Source organism: Ranitomeya imitator, chromosome 2, assembly GCF_032444005.1.
Source record: "Ranitomeya imitator isolate aRanImi1 chromosome 2, aRanImi1.pri, whole genome shotgun sequence".
NCBI lineage: Eukaryota > Metazoa > Chordata > Amphibia > Anura > Dendrobatidae > Ranitomeya > Ranitomeya imitator.
The window spans coordinates 186,874,150-186,889,725 of NC_091283.1; the positions used below are offsets into that span (position 1 = coordinate 186,874,150).

The 15,576-nt window shown below is 47.8% G+C and overlaps 1 long non-coding RNA gene across 1 annotated transcript in view; it reads left to right on the plus strand.

Moving 5' to 3' along the window:
• Nucleotides 1-1,975: 1,975 nt before the first annotated feature.
• LOC138662540 (uncharacterized) overlaps nt 1,976-15,576 on the plus strand; it is an 86,905-nt gene continuing 73,304 nt past the window's right edge. Inside the window, exon 1 of the long non-coding RNA XR_011318035.1 lies at nt 1,976-2,202. This is a non-coding gene — a long non-coding RNA (uncharacterized lncRNA). The remainder of the gene's footprint in view (nt 2,203-15,576) is intronic.

Sequence of the window (15,576 nt, forward strand, 5' to 3'; positions counted from 1 at the left end):
TTTTTTATTTTTACGGTTCTGCATTATAAACTTCTGTGAAGCACTTGGTGGGTCAAAGTGCTCACCACACATCCAGATAAGTTCCTTAGGGGGTCTACTTTCCAAAATGGTGTCACTTGTGGGGTGTTTCAATGTTTAGGCACATCAGTGGCTCTCCAAACGCAACATGGCGTCCCATCTCAATTCCTGTCAATTTTGCATTGAAAAGTCAAATAGCGCTCCTTCCCTTCCGAGCTCTCCCATGCGCCCAAACAGTGGTTTACTGCCACATATGGGGTATCAGCGTACTCAGGACAAATTGGACAACAACTTTTTGGGTCCAATTTCTCCTGTTACCCTTGGTAAAATAAAACAAATTGGAGCTGAAGTAAATTTTTTGTGTAAAAAAGTTAAATGTTCATTTTTATTTAAACATTCCAAAAATTCCTATTAAACACCTGAAGGGTTAATAAACTTCTTGAATGTGGTTTTGAGCACCTTGAGGGGTGCAGTTTTTAGAATGGTGTCACACTTGGGCATTTTCTATCATATAGACCCCTCAAAATGACTTCAAATGAGACGTGGTCCCTAAAAAAAAATGGTGTTGTAAAAATGAGAAATTGCTGGTCAACTTTTAACCCTTATAACTCCCTAACAAAAAAAAAAATTGGTTCCAAAATTATGCTGATGTAAAGGAGACATGTGGGAAATGTTACTTATTAAGTATTTTGTGTGACATATCTCTGTGATTTAATTGCATAAAAATTCAAAGTTTGAAAATTGCGAAATTTTCAAAATTTTCGCCAAATTTCCGTTTTTTTCACAAATAAACGCAGGTACTATCAAAGAAATTTTACCACTATCATGAAGTACAATATGTCACGAGAAAACAATGTCAGAATCACCAGGATCCGTTGAAGCGTTTCGGAGTTATAACCTCATAAAGGGACAGTGGTCAGAATTGTAAAAATTGGCCTGGTCATTAACGTGCAAACCACCCTTGGGGGTAAAGGGGTTAATAACTATGTAACTATGTAATATATCAATGGCCCCTTACCAGCCTGATAATACCAGCTGCCAGCTGTGAGCTTTAGCAAGGCTGATTGTCAAAAATGGCGGGGACTCCACGCCCTTTATAAAAAAAAAATTATTTATTTTTAGAGCAGGAGCGGCAGATGAAACGCCCATCAGCCGCTCCTGCTGTCACTGTAATTAGCGGCTGTAGGTGTCAGATGATGGGAGCACTAGTCCTATCAGCTGACACCAGTGACCGGAGGTAAAGTTGATATCTCTGATTACAGCTGAGCGCTCCCGCTGTCTTCTGACAGCATGCTAACAACGGCTCTCTGACCGGCGGAGAGGATTTCCCCGCCGATCAGAAGCTGTGTTAGAATCAGGCTGCACTCAGATGTCATCCGAGTGCAGTCTGTAACGCCGAAGGCGACGGGAACAAAGAGTGGACTGTTAGAATCAGGCTGCACTCAGATGTCGTCCGAGTGCAGTCTGTTACGCCGAAGGCGACGAGAACAAAGAGTGGACCCACTGGACCGTGGCACCGAACCTCCCCTGAGCGAGCACTCCAGAGTGGAACCAACCCCTATACAGGGACTGTTAGAAGGCAAGCACAGGGAAAACTAGTACCACGGAGGCCAGGACCAGGGATCGGCTCCAGGAAAAGGAAACAGGGAGAAAAACGGGGAAAAACAGAAAGGGAAGAAGGTGACGGAGGAAAACCTGGGTGAGAAGTAAAGGAGCTGAGGCACGGACTGAGGCAAGGGAAAACACAGGAACTGCGGAACACAGGAGCAGGAACTGAAAGAGAAAACAGGAGAACAAGAGGTTAAACAACACAGGGCTGGAAAGGCACAAGACTGGGAAAGCACAGGACTGGTAAAGCACAGAAAACTATGCGGCCTAACTAAAGCAGGAAAACACAATAATCAGGCGCCTCCACAAAGGGAGGAGGGCCAGAAATACCTGAGGCCAGACTTTGATTGGCAGGAAGTACTTCCGGGTCAGGTCATGGAGGGATAGAAGAGCAGAAGGAGCGCGCGCGGTCAGAGCCTACTGCGCCTGCGCAACCCACAGGAGCGCGCAGCTGAGTGCAGGGAGGACGCATGCCGGGATGCAAGCACCGAGCCCCGGAGTGAGGAGGACGCAGCAAGGACATCAGCTGACCTGGACTCGGCGGCAGTAGGAGGAGCGCCAGGAACAGGAGCCGAGGTAACACTGTGTTTGCCGCGCTGTATTGTTGGGCCCCCATTCAAGTGAATGGGCTTCAGGTCCGCTCTGCTTGATGACAGGCTGCATGGACACACCATGCAGCCTGCCATCTAGAGGTAGCAGAGCCGAATGTGAGGTCGTATCTGGCTGTCCTTGACTTTTCTGCAGCAAATACGCCGCAAGAAAAGTCAACCTGCGTATTTGCAGCGTTTTTTCACCATCCATTCAAGTCAATGGGTGAAAAACGCTGAAAAAACACTGAAAAAAGTGACATGCTCTATGTCCAAAAAGCGCAGCAAAGCACAAAATACTGATGATACAAAAAAACAGTGTGTGTGCATGAGATTTCTGAAATCTCATAGACTTTGCTGGTACTGTAAAAAGCAGCTGAAAATTAGCATAAAAAAGCTGCAAAAAACGCCCAGTGTGAACTTACCCTGTACATCTGGTACATCTTTTTAATATCATGAGTGATTGAATGTACTTGGCCTTTTGGTGTGAAAGAACCACACACACACAGCAGAATCTGTTTGGGTGATTGTTACTGTCAGGGCATTTTTCTCCTTTAAATCAGATCAAACAGTAGAGTAAGTTCAGTTCCTTGGTGGTGACAAACTAAAAAAAAAAATGTGATGAGCCGACCGACTATATGTAGATATTTCCCCAGAGATGACAGAGGCAGCTTGTATTTAGAACTGATTTTACTGGACTATATACATTTGTGAGGAAAACGGGTCAGCCTATTCCATACAGATGAACATTTGCAGACAGCCAGTGTCTGTGTGGTATTGGCTGCTTTCAGGTTCTCTCTCTGTGGAGACCCTCACTCAGTTACACCTCAGTGGCCGAGCTGTTTTGTTCCCACTGAGGAGGCTTGCCCTCCCAGAAATGCAGTGAAAATCCTCTCACAATGGCGGTTGTCCACTGCCTTCCCTTGTATCTCCCTGTGGCAGGGCTCAGATCCTTGCAGAGGCCTGTGTCCTGTCAGAGAAATGCAGTGAAAATCCCCTCACAATGGCGGCTGTCCGCTGCCTTCCCTTGTATCTCCTTGTGGCAGGGCTCAGATCCCTGTAGAGGCCTGTGTCCTGTCAGAGTCTCACATACCAGTCCTTGCTGCCATCACCATCCTTTTCTGACTGACTCAAATCTTACTGCCTCATAACAGTTAAAACTCACTAAAACCTTTACTGATGTTGTCCTGCAGCGCCCCAGAGATCTGGTCGTTGCAGTATGACACTCTGCCACTAAGGGGAGTGATGGTACGTCTGATGGCACTGAAGGAATTCTACTGACCAGGTATCACCAGCACACATTACACTTCACACTCCGGCCACTAGGGGGAGAAAAAGGCTTTATTTATTGGGCCACTCCTCACACTGGTAAAACTAGGGGTTGGATAGGAAGTTAGTCAGAAGCTGACTGGGTTGGATTCAGGAAACATCCCGTGGCAGGGGGTGTTGCAGGGAGCAGACACAGGGGGTCCCTGTTGGGCATGGGAACCTGGCAGGTACCTAGCGAACAGAGCAGAACGTTACGGAGCCGCGCCTGCACACCCCGCGGCGGTATTCTAAGAGAGTGACACGAAGGGAAGGATATTGTGGAACAGTGAGAAACGAGATCAAGCACAAAGGAGAGCCAGTAGGAGTCGTGCCGTGAGACCGAGGTAACATCCTACTGAGGCGCGTAGCCGGTGGCCGGAACACAGCGGAAGTAACCGACTCTAGGCCTTACTTCGAACTCCCCAGACTCCGTAGGACAGTTAATTATAGGTTGGCTGTCTACCTTAAATTTCCTATGAAGACATAGTGGGCAACGCGTGGAGAGGGGCATCTCTAGGGTCCCGGAAGAGCTCCGAGCCTTCCCGTCATACGGGTACGTCCTAGCCATAACATACCTGGGGGACGAGAAACTAGTAACATCTGGAACAAGAGAGCGAGAATTAGAAAGAATGAACGAACGAGAACAGCAGTTGTGAGGACTTTTCCGAATGCTCAGCAGGGTAGCACTACAACACACAGGCGCTAGTGGTAGGCAACGATTTCCATCTGTGAAGGAAACTCTGGATGTGCCCATCGGACCGTCCGGTCTCAGAAAGCCCTGTTAAGCGTGCTCTGGATTGAGGATCCTGAAGTCTTCAGTAAAGAGGTAAAGAGACTGCAACCCTGTGTCCTCGTTATTGACTGTACCTCACACCATCACCATCTACCTTACTGGGAAGCCCTGGGGACACACTTCACCTGTCTGAAGGTTTACCATCTAGCTGCCATTCCATCACCCCAGCGGACCCCACAGCAGCGTCGGTCACCCTGACCGAGTACCACAGGTGGCGTCACGAAACCTTGACAGACTCCTATCACCTTTTATTGGACGCCCCTTAGCAGGGTCACGGACCGGGTCCAGCCACCGTTACAACCCCAGAACTGAGACAGAAAGGACCGGTACCGAGAACTCGTGGCCCTGTGTCTGGGGGCGCTCCAGTCCCTGTAAGAAAATTCACAATTAATACAAGCAAAGAAATGGGAATCACATAGGAAAAACCACATACAGTGAAAATGCAGAAATAACGTAATAACAAAAATACTTCCATCTCAGAAACTTTATGTGATAGAGCAAAACTAAGCATATTTTTTGGAATCAGCACATCAAGCTCCATAGAGCAGACTATATTACCTTTGCCGATGATTTTTTTGTGTTGTTGACCAGTGTGATTGTTATATTGGTTGTATGTCCGCTACTGTAGCACGACACTAAGAACATAGCTGCCAACAGTCTTGAATTTACTGGCACGGTCTTGAATTTTCAGAAATAATCCTGGCAATTTTGTACAAGTCAATGTCCATTGTTTAGGCAAATCCCACTTAGTACCCCCTGACACAGTCGTAGGGTTTTGATAAGTTTCCATGACAATCTGGGGGCTGAAAACGCTCCATAACAGAATAAAAAATACATAATTAATAAAGCTTTTGGAAAAAAAAAAAATGCAATGCTCATGGCGACCACCTCTGCGGCAGCCATATTGGACGTCAACTAGCTTTCTCCAGAAATAAAAACAACGGCATAAAAAATGTTTAATGAAAAAGGACAAAGCGTCTTTACATTGAGATTTTTTTTCTTGTCCGTGCAACCAGATGACATAAATCATCAGTCATCCATGCAAATGTTCAGCGCCATGTACATTAAATGGTCGGACTACGTTGTCTGATTGCCAGACGGCAGAGTAAATAACGCCGCCCTCCCCACTCGGTCTCCATGGACAGTATTCCGGAATGTCACATCAAGGCTGGCATGAGCCTTTCACTGGTTTCCCAGGTTACGTAAGCATTACTGTATCACCATGGCGACGTAACCCTGACACACTCGCTCGTTGCACACAACTACGCAGCCCTCTCCTGCACCGCACTCCCTCGTAACATTATTATGTCATCAGCTGCCATTTGCTGTCAAGGAAACAAAAAAAGCTGTTGCTCACCTTGAGGGCGTCCAAAGGGAATCGAGCTGAAGGCGACGACAGAGCGGCGTAGAAACGGCGCCATGGTTGTAACACGACATTGACCCTACTGCATGGCTCACTCCTCTTACCTTATAGAGCCTGGTATTGTAAGGGATTGCCCTTTATGTATTTCTCCACTAGAGACGTGCATAGCCAGAAAGCAGCACCATAGCTAGCCTTCTACCTGGGGCAATGGAAAAGACAAATATTGTGCCCCCTAATCCAGTAATAATGCCCTCATAAAACAAATATGGCCCCCTGAGTGCCCTCTTAAAACACATAGTGCCCCTGGAGGGCTCCTTTGCAGCAAATAATGCCCCTGAGTGCCCCCTTAAACAAATAATGCACTCTTCAAGCTCCCTAATAATAATAATAATCTTTATTTATACAGCGCCAACATATTCCGCAGCGTTTTACAGTTTAACAGTTTCAAACACAACAGTCATAAGTAACAACGTTAGCAATACAATGATTAAAGCAAAATAAGACGACCCTGCTCATGAGAGCTTACAATCTACAATGAGGTGGTGGAGATACAAAGTACAGGTGTGTATTTACAATGGTGTGTTTACAATGATGGTCCAGCCATCTTCAGAGGGTGGGGGATAGATGGAGATAGTGAATGGGCTACACACAAACATAAAATGACTTTGATTAGTGAACGAGATAGGCCGATCTGAACAATGTGTTTTGAGGGAGCGCCTAAAACTATGCAAATTGTGGATGGTCCTAATTTCTTGGTGTAGAGCATTCCAGAGGATTGGCGCAGCACAGGAGAAGTCTTGGAGTCGGGAGTGGGAGGTATGGATTAGTGCAGAGGTTAGTCGAAAGTCGTTTTCAGAGCGCAGTGGTCGGTTAGGCCAATAGACAGAAATGAGGGAGGAGATGTAAGGGGGTGCTGCACTGTGGAGAGCTTTGTGGGTGAGAACAAGTACTTTGAATTGTATCCTGTAATGAATGGGCAGCCAGTGTAATGACTGGCGAAGAGAGGACGCGTCTGAGTAACGATTAGCCAGATGGCGAACCCTGGCTGCTGCATTAAGAATAGACTGGAGAGGGGAAAGTCAAGTAAGGGGGAGGCCAATTAGTAGAGCATTGCAGTAGTCCAGGCGGGAGTGGATCAAGGCGATAGTGAGGGTTTTTGTTGTTTCCATGGTGAGAAAAGGACGGATTCTAGAGATGTTCTTTAGGTGCAAGCTGCACGAATGGGCAAGAGATTGTATATGGGAGGTGAAGGAGAGATCGGAGTCAAACATAACACCCAGACAGTGCGCCTGCTGCCGGGGTGTTATTATGGTGCCACCCACTGAGAGGGAAATGTCAGATTTAGGGAGTTTAGTAGATGGCGGGAGCAGAAGAAGTTCAGATTTGGTGAGGTTGAGTTTCAGATAGAGAGCGGAAATGATGTTAGAGACTGCAGACAGACAGTCACTGGCGTTCTGTAGTACAGCAGGAGTAAGGTCAGGGGATGATGTGTATAGTTATGTGTCATCAGCATAAAGATGGTACTGAAAGCCAAATCTGCTGATGGTCTGTCCAATTGGGGCCGTGTAGAGGGAGAAGAGAAGGGGGCCAAGGACTGAGCCCTGAGGTACCCCAACAGTGAGAGGAAGAGGAGATGAAGTGGAGCCAGAGAACAGAACACTGAAGGAGCGGTCAGAAAGATAGGAGGAGAACCAGGAGAGAGCAGTGTCCTTAATGCCTAGTGACTGGAGCCTAGAGTAGGAGAGGGTTGTCAACAGTGTCAAAAGCTGCAGAAAGGTCAAAAGCTGCAAAAAGGTCGAGAAGAATGAGCAGAGAATGGTCACCGTTACATTTTGCTGTCAGAAGGTCATTGGTCACCTTCATGAGTTCCATTTCATTCAAATGTAGGGGGCCAAAACCAGACTGTGAAGGGTCTAGGAGGGAGTAAGTGGAGAGGTAACAGGTAAGGCTGGAGTAGACCAGGCACTCCAAGCGTTTAGAGGTGAAGGGCAGGTTGGAGACCGGTCTGTAGTTATTTGTGCAGGATGGGTCGAGGGCAGGTTTCATTAGTAATGGAGTAATGATAGAGTCTTTGAAGGAGGAGGGGAAAATGCCAAAGGACAGGAAGAGATTAAAGATTGTAGTTAGGTGAGTTGTGACAACTGGAGAGAGAGACTGGAGGAGATGTGAGGGAATGGGGTTGGTAGTGCATGTAGTCGGACAAGAAGAAGAGAGGAGCCTGGAGACTTCTTCTGTGATGGGATTGAATGTGGAGAGTGAGCTAGGGGAAATGCAGGGAGGGATGGGAGTCGCTGCGCTTGGTGTCTGGGAGCGGATTTCCTGACGAATGTTATCTATTTTCTCTATAAAGTGGGAGGCCAGGTCATCAGCACAAATGTCTGTGATAGGGGCTTGTGCTTTTGGCCTGAGGAGGGAGTGAAAGGTGTCAAAAAGTTTCTTGGGGTTGTTGGATAGTGAGGAGATCAGAGTGGTGAAGTAGGTCTGTTTGGTGAGGTGAAGAGCAGAGTTATAGGTTTTTAACACAAATTTGAAGTGTATGAAGTCTTCTGGTGTGCAAGTTTTCCTCTATAAGCGTTCAACACTCCTAGAGCATCGCTGGGGAAATCGGGTTTGCGATGTGAGCCAGGGCTGGTTTACTCTGTGCTTGGAGGTTCTGAGGGTGAGGGGCGCTACTTGGTCCAGGGTTCTTCTAAGAGTGTCATTGTAGTGATGTACAGCCAGATCAGGACAGGAAAAAGAGGAGATTGGGGACAATGATGAGTGTAGGGAGTCTGAAAGTGTGTGAGGATTGATAGCATGTAGATTTCTGAATGTGTGGTAGGTAGGAGGGTACTGGGGTGGGCGGGGAATTGTGAGTGTGAAAGAGACAATGTTGTGGTCAGTTAGGCTACGTTCAGACTAGCGTTGTGCGCCGCTGCGTCGGCGACGCAACGCACGACGCACGCAAAAACGCGGCAAAACGCACGCAAAAACGCTGCGTTTTGCGACGCGTGCGTCGTTTTTTGCCGAAAATCGGACGCAAGAAAAATGCAACTTGTTGCGTTTTCTTGGTCCGACACTTGCGGCAAAAAAGACGCATGCGTCGCAAAACGCAACAAACAAAAACGCATGCGTCCCCCATGTTAAACATAGGGGCGCATGACGCGTGCGTCGCCGCTGCGTCGCCCGACGCTAACCCGACGCACACTAGCACAACGCTAGTCTGAACGTAGCCTTAGGGGAAGCTGTGAGTTATTTAGGTAGGAAATTGAACATAGCCGGACGAAGACCAGGTCAAGGGTGTTACCGTCTTTGTGTGTTTCAGACGTTGAGAGCTGTGAGAGGCCTAGGGAAGTGGTTAGTGATAGAAGCTGGGATGCAGATGTAGAAGTGGGGCTGTTTATGGGGATATTGACGTTTCCCAGGATAAGGGTTGGGAGTTCTGAGGACATGAAGTGCGGCAGCCAGGCAGAGAAATGGTCCTGGAAGTGGGTGGGTGAGCCTGGGGGCCGGTATATGACCGCTGCTACTCTAAGGGAGAGGTGATGAAAGAGCCTGATGGTGTGGACCTCCCTTAAAATAAATAATGCTCCTTGCAACAAATAATGCCCCTGAAAGCTCCCATAAAACAAATAATGCTCCCGAAGTGCCAAATAATTTCTTGAGTGCCGCCTTAAAACAAATGACTCCCCCTTTAAAAAGCAATGCCCACTGAGATCCCCTTTCAATCAAATAATGCCAACCTTTGTGCCCCTTTAAAACAAATAATGACCCCTTGAGTGCCCCCTCAAAGCAAATAATGATCCACTTAAAGCAAATAATGTCCACTGAGTAGAGATGAGCAGATCAATTCACAGAGGATCAGGTTTGAGTCAAATTTCCTGAAATTTGTGGTTTCACATGAATACACTTTGAGATTCAATTCACGGTTCAATTCACCAAAAGAAAACAATTTACAAAGGTAAAGAAAAGTTTTGCCTTTTTGCGTCTAATAATCTAGTGCATTACTGTACTTTGCATAGTGGTGATCACTGATCAGTACCGAGGCCATCACAGATCAGCAGATCCCAATGGAGCACAGTTTGTATGGAGTCGTTTTATGTCTTCAGTGTCAATGTGGAAGTCTAACTCTCCTGTAGAGCATAAGATCTTATGGTCAGCGGGGTCCTCTCTCTCTCTCGCTCTCCTGTAGAGTGTAAGGTCTTATTGTCAGCGGGATCATCTCTCTCTCCTGTACAGTGTAAGCTCTTATGGTCAACGAGGTCCTCTCTCTTTCTCTTGTAGAGTGTAAGGTCTTATGGTCAGTGGGGTCCTCTCTCTCCTGTAGAGTGTAAGGTCTTATGGTCAGCTGGGTCCTCTCTCTCTCCTGCAGGATGTAAGCTCTTATGGTCAGCGGGGTTCTCTCTCTCTCCTGTAGAGTGTAAGCTCTTATGGTCAGCCGGGTCCTCTCTCTCACCTGTAGAATGTAATCTCTTATGGTCAGCGGGGTCCTCTCTCTCTCCTGTAGAGTGTATGCTCTTATGGTCAGCGGGGTCCTCTCTCTCCTGTAGAGTATAAGCTCTTATGGTCAGCGGGGTCCTCTCTTTCTCTCTCTCTCTCTCCTTTAGAGTGTAAGCTCTTATGGTCAGCGGGGTACTCTCTCTTTCTCTTGTAGAGTGTAAGCTCTTATGGTCAGCTGGGTCCTCTCTCTCTCTCCTGTAAAGTGTAAGGTCTTATGATCAGCGGTGTTCTCTCTCTCTCCTGTAGAGTGTAAGGTCTTACGGTCAGCGGGGTCCTCTCTCTCTCTCTCCTTTAGAGTGTAAGCTCTTATAGTCAGCGGTGTCCTCTATTTTTCTCCTGTAGAGTGTAAGGTTTTATGGTCAGCAGGGTCCTTTCTCTCTCCTGTAGAGTGCAAGCTCTTATGATCAGCAGGGTCATCTCTCCTGTAGAGTGTAAGCTCTTATGGTCAGCGGGGCACTCTCTCTCTTTTTCTCCTGTAGAGTGTAAGGTTTGCAACACCCCAGGTTACCGGTTGTTGCAGTGATGTTGCCTTCTTTTCGGGGAGGGCAATATCATGCTTGGAGGAAATGGAGTTCTCTTTATCAGGTAAGACACCCACATACAACACATTCCAAATCCAGGCCAGGAGGGGGAGCTCAGGACCCGGATTCAAGGGAGCTTCCCTCAAATATGGATATATGTCCTGGTCTGGAGGAGGAGTTAGAGAGTTGGCCCAGGGAGACCAAGGAGAGCAGATGTCTAGGAGAGAGGCAGGACAGACAGAGAGGTCTGGCAGCCACGTGGGAGCTGCAGCCTCTGGAAAGAGAGATAACGTGAAGGGTTGAATGTGGTGGAGCTAAAGAGGAAAGGAGCAAAGGAGTGGAAAAGGGCTCAGAGGGAATCTGCGATCGGACACCCTGAGAGCCAGAGCGCAGCAGCCGGGTCCCGGGAGCCGAGGCTATAGTGAGACTCTAGGACACATGGCAGAACCGGAGGACTAAGAACTTTAAGTTACTAGCCCGCACCACACCTGAGACGCAGCAGCACCTGAAGAGCCCGGGGCATGATAGAGTCTCTATAAAGCGTCTCAAGTTGCCCATCATGCAGGTACCTGTTCCAGGACAGGGGAATAGAGGACTTTGCCAGTAAGCTTCAAGCAGCAGGGACCTCATTCAACAGCGCAAGTAAGATAGGCTCATGGACCTCAACTGAGAAGGAGCTTCTCCCATTGTCTCTGAGCCGGCCTGACCATAGGACACCTGTGCCTGGTACCCTGGACTGTGGACTACTACATCTTCAGTAAACCAGGTAAAGACTTTACAACTTGTGTCCTCTACTTATTCGCCGGCATTCACCACCTTGCCACACACCTTGGGATCCCTGGGGACCCCACTTCACCTGTGGGAAGAGTCACCATCATTGCTGCATCAACATCCCCCAGAGGACCCCTTTTAAAGCAGCATCGGTCCCCACTGACCGAACACCACAGGTGGCAACACGAATAATAGACTTTTACAATATCCCTTTAAAGACCTTTACATTGGGCGCCGAGGGCCACGGGCCGGGTCGCAGCCACCATGACATCCCCTTTAAGACCAGACCCAGTACAGAGTACCCCGCTGCCCTGGCAGGGCGCGCCATAAGGTCTTATGGTCAGCGGGGTACTCCCTCTCTTTCTCCTGTAGAGTGTAAGCTCTTATGGTCAGTGGGCTCCTCTCGCTCTCCTGTAGAGTATAAGCTCTTATAGTCAGCGCGGTCCTCTCTCTCTGCTGTAGAGTGTAAGCTCTTATGGTCAGCAGGGTCCTCTCTCTCTCTCTCCCTCCTGTTATGAAAGGCAATTCAGTACTACAATGGACATAGCGGTCAGAGCACATACAGTGATCTGACAATAACCCAAAATCATAGAACGAGCCCTGAGACGTGGGAACTCTGCAGACCGCAATCCCTAATCCTCTCCAAACAACACTAGAGGCAGCCGTGGATTGCGCCTAACTCTGCCTAGGCAACTCGGCACAGCCTGAGAAACTAACTAGCCTGAAGATAGAAAATAAGCCTACCTTGCCTCAGAGAAATACCCCAAAGGAAAAGGCAGCCCCCCACATATAATGACTGTGAGTTAAGATGAAAAGACAAATGTAGAGATGAAATAGATTCAGCAAAGTGAGGCCCGACTTTCTTAACAGATCGAGGATAGAAAAGGTAACTTGCGGTCTACACAAAACCCTAAAGAAAACCACGCAAAGGGGGCAAAAAGACCCTCTGTACCGAACTAACGGCACGGAGGTACACCCTTTGTGTCCCAGAGCTTCCAGCAACAAATTAGACAAGCTGGACAGAAAAAATAGCAAACAAATAGCAAAGAAGAACTTAGCTATGCAGAGCAGCAGGCCACCGGAATGATCCAGGGAAAAGCAAGTCCAACACTGGAACATTGACAGGAAGACAGGATCAAAGCATTAGGTGGAGTTAAGTAAAGAAGCACCTAACGACCTCACCAGATCACCTGAGGGAGGAAACTCAGAAGCCGCAGTACCACTTCCCTCCACCAACAGAAGCTCACAGAGAGAATCAGCCGAAGTACCACTTATGACCACAGGAGGGAGCTCTGCCACAGAATTCACAACAGTACCCCCCCCTTGAGGAGGGGTCACCGAACCCTCACCAGAGCCCCCAGGCCGACCAGGATGAGCCACATGAAAGGCACGAACAAGATCGGGAGCATGGACATCAGAGGCAAAAACCCAGGAATTATCTTCCTGAGCATAACCCTTCCATTTAATCAGATACTGGAGTTTCCGTCTAGAAACACGAGAATCCAAAATCTTCTCCAGAATATACTCCAATTCCCCCTCCACCAAAACCGGGGCAGGAGGATCAACAGATGGAACCATAGGTGCCACGTATCTCCGCAACAATGACCTATGGAATACGTTATGTATGGAAAAAGAATCTGGAAGGGTCAGACGAAAAGACACAGGATTAAGAACCTCAGAAATCCTATACGGACCAATGAAACGAGGTTTAAACTTAGGAGAGGAAACCAAACCAGATCCCCAACACGAAGTCGGGGACCCACACGGCGTCTGCGATTAGCGAAACGTTGAGCCTTCTCCTGGGACAAGGTCAAATTGTCCACTACATGAGTCCAAATCTGCTGCAACCTGTCCACCACAGTATCCACACCAGGACAGTCCGAAGACTCAACCTGTCCTGAAGAGAAACGAGGATGGAACCCAGAATTGCAGAAAAATGGCAAAACCAAGGTAGCCGAGCTGGCCCGATTATTAAGGGCGAACTCAGCCAAAGGCAAAAAGGACACCCAGTCATCCTGATCGGCAGAAACAAAGCATCTCAGATATGTTTCCAAGGTCTGATTGGTTCGTTCGGTCTGGCCATTAGTCTGAGGATGGAAAGCCGAGGAAAAAGACAAGTCAATGCCCATCCTACCACAAAAGGCTCGCCAAAACCTTGAAACAAACTGGGAACCTCTGTCAGAAACGATATTCTCTGGAATGCCATGTAAACGAACCACATGCTGGAAGAACAATGGCACCAAATCAGAGGAGGAAGGCAATTTAGACAAGGGTACCAGATGGACCATCTTAGAAAAGCGATCACAGACCACCCAAATGACTGACATCTTTTGAGAAACGGGAAGATCAGAAATAAAATCCATAGAGATATGTGTCCAAGGCCTCTTCGGGACCGGCAAGGGCAAAAGCAACCCACTGGCACGAGAACAGCAGGGCTTAGCCCGAGCACAAATCCCACAGGACTGCACAAAAACACGCACATCCCGCGACAGAGACGGCCACCAAAAGGATCTAGCCACCAACTCTCTGGTACCAAAGATTCCAGGATGACCAGCCAACACCGAACAATGAACCTCAGAGATAACTTTATTGGTCCACCTATCAGGGACAAACAGTCTCTCCGCTGGACAACGATCAGGTTTATTAGCCTGAAATTTTTGCAGCACCCGCAGCAAATCAGGGGAGATGGCAGACACAATTACTCCTTCCTTGAGGATACCCGCCGGCTCAGACAAACCCGGAGAGTCGGGCACAAAACTCCTAGACAGAGCATCCGCCTTCACATTTTTAGAGCCCGGAAGGTACGAAATCACAAAGTCAAAATGGGCAAAAAACAGCGACCAACGAGCCTGTCTAGGATTCAACCGCTTAGCAGACTCAAGATAAGTCAAGTTCTTATGATCAGTCAATACCACCACGCGATGCTTAGCTCCTTCAAGCCAATGACGCCACTCCTCGAATGCCCACTTCATGGCCAGCAACTCTCGGTTGCCCACATCATAATTTCGCTCAGCAGGCGAAAACTTCCTGGAAAAAAAGTGCATGGTTTCATCACTGAGCAATCAGAACCTCTCTGCGACAAAACAGCCCCTGCTCCAATCTCAGAAGCATCAACCTCGACCTGGAACGGAAGAGAAACATCTGGTTGACACAACACAGGGGCAGAAGAAAAACGACGCTTCAAGTCTTGAAAAGCTTCCACAGCAGCAGAAGACCAATTGATCAAATCAGCACCCTTCTTGGTCAAATCAGTCAATGGTTTGGCAATACTAGAAAAATTGCAGATGAAGCGACGATAAAAATTAGCAAAGCCCAGGAACTTTTGCAGACTTTTCAGAGATGTCGGCTGAGTCCAATCATGAATGGCTTGGACCTTAACAGGATCCATCTCGACAGTAGAAGGGGAAAAGATGAACCCCAAAAATGAAACCTTCTGCACACCAAAGAGACACTTTGATCAATTCACAAACAAAGAATTAGCACGCAGGACCTGAAAAACTGTTCTGACCTGCTTCACATGAGACTCCCAATCATCTGAGAAGATCAAAATGTCATCCAAGTAAACAATCAGGAATTTATCCAGGTACTCTCGGAAGATGTCATGCCTAAAGGACTGAAACACTGATGGAGCATTGGCAAGTCCGAATGGCATCACTAGATACTCAAAATGACCCTCGGGCGTATTAAATGCAGTTTTCCATTCATCTCCTCGCCTGATTCGCACCAGATTATACGCACCACGAAGATCTATCTTGGTGAACCAACTAGCCCCCTTAATCCGAGCAAACAAATCAGATAACAATGGCAAGGGGTACTGAAATTTAACCGTGATCTTATTAAGAAGGCGGTAATCTATACAGGGTCTCAGCGAACCATCCTTCTTGGCTACAAAAAAGAACCCTGCTCCTAATGGTGACGATGACGGGCGAATATGCCCCTTCTCCAGGGATTCCTTCACATAACTGCGCATAGCGGCGTGCTCAGGCACGGATAAATTAAACAGTCGACCTTTTGGGAATTTACTACCAGGAATCAAATTGATAGCACAATCACAATCCATATGCGGAGGTAGGGCATCGGACTTGGGCTCATCAAATACATCCCGGTAATCAGACAAGAACTCTGGAA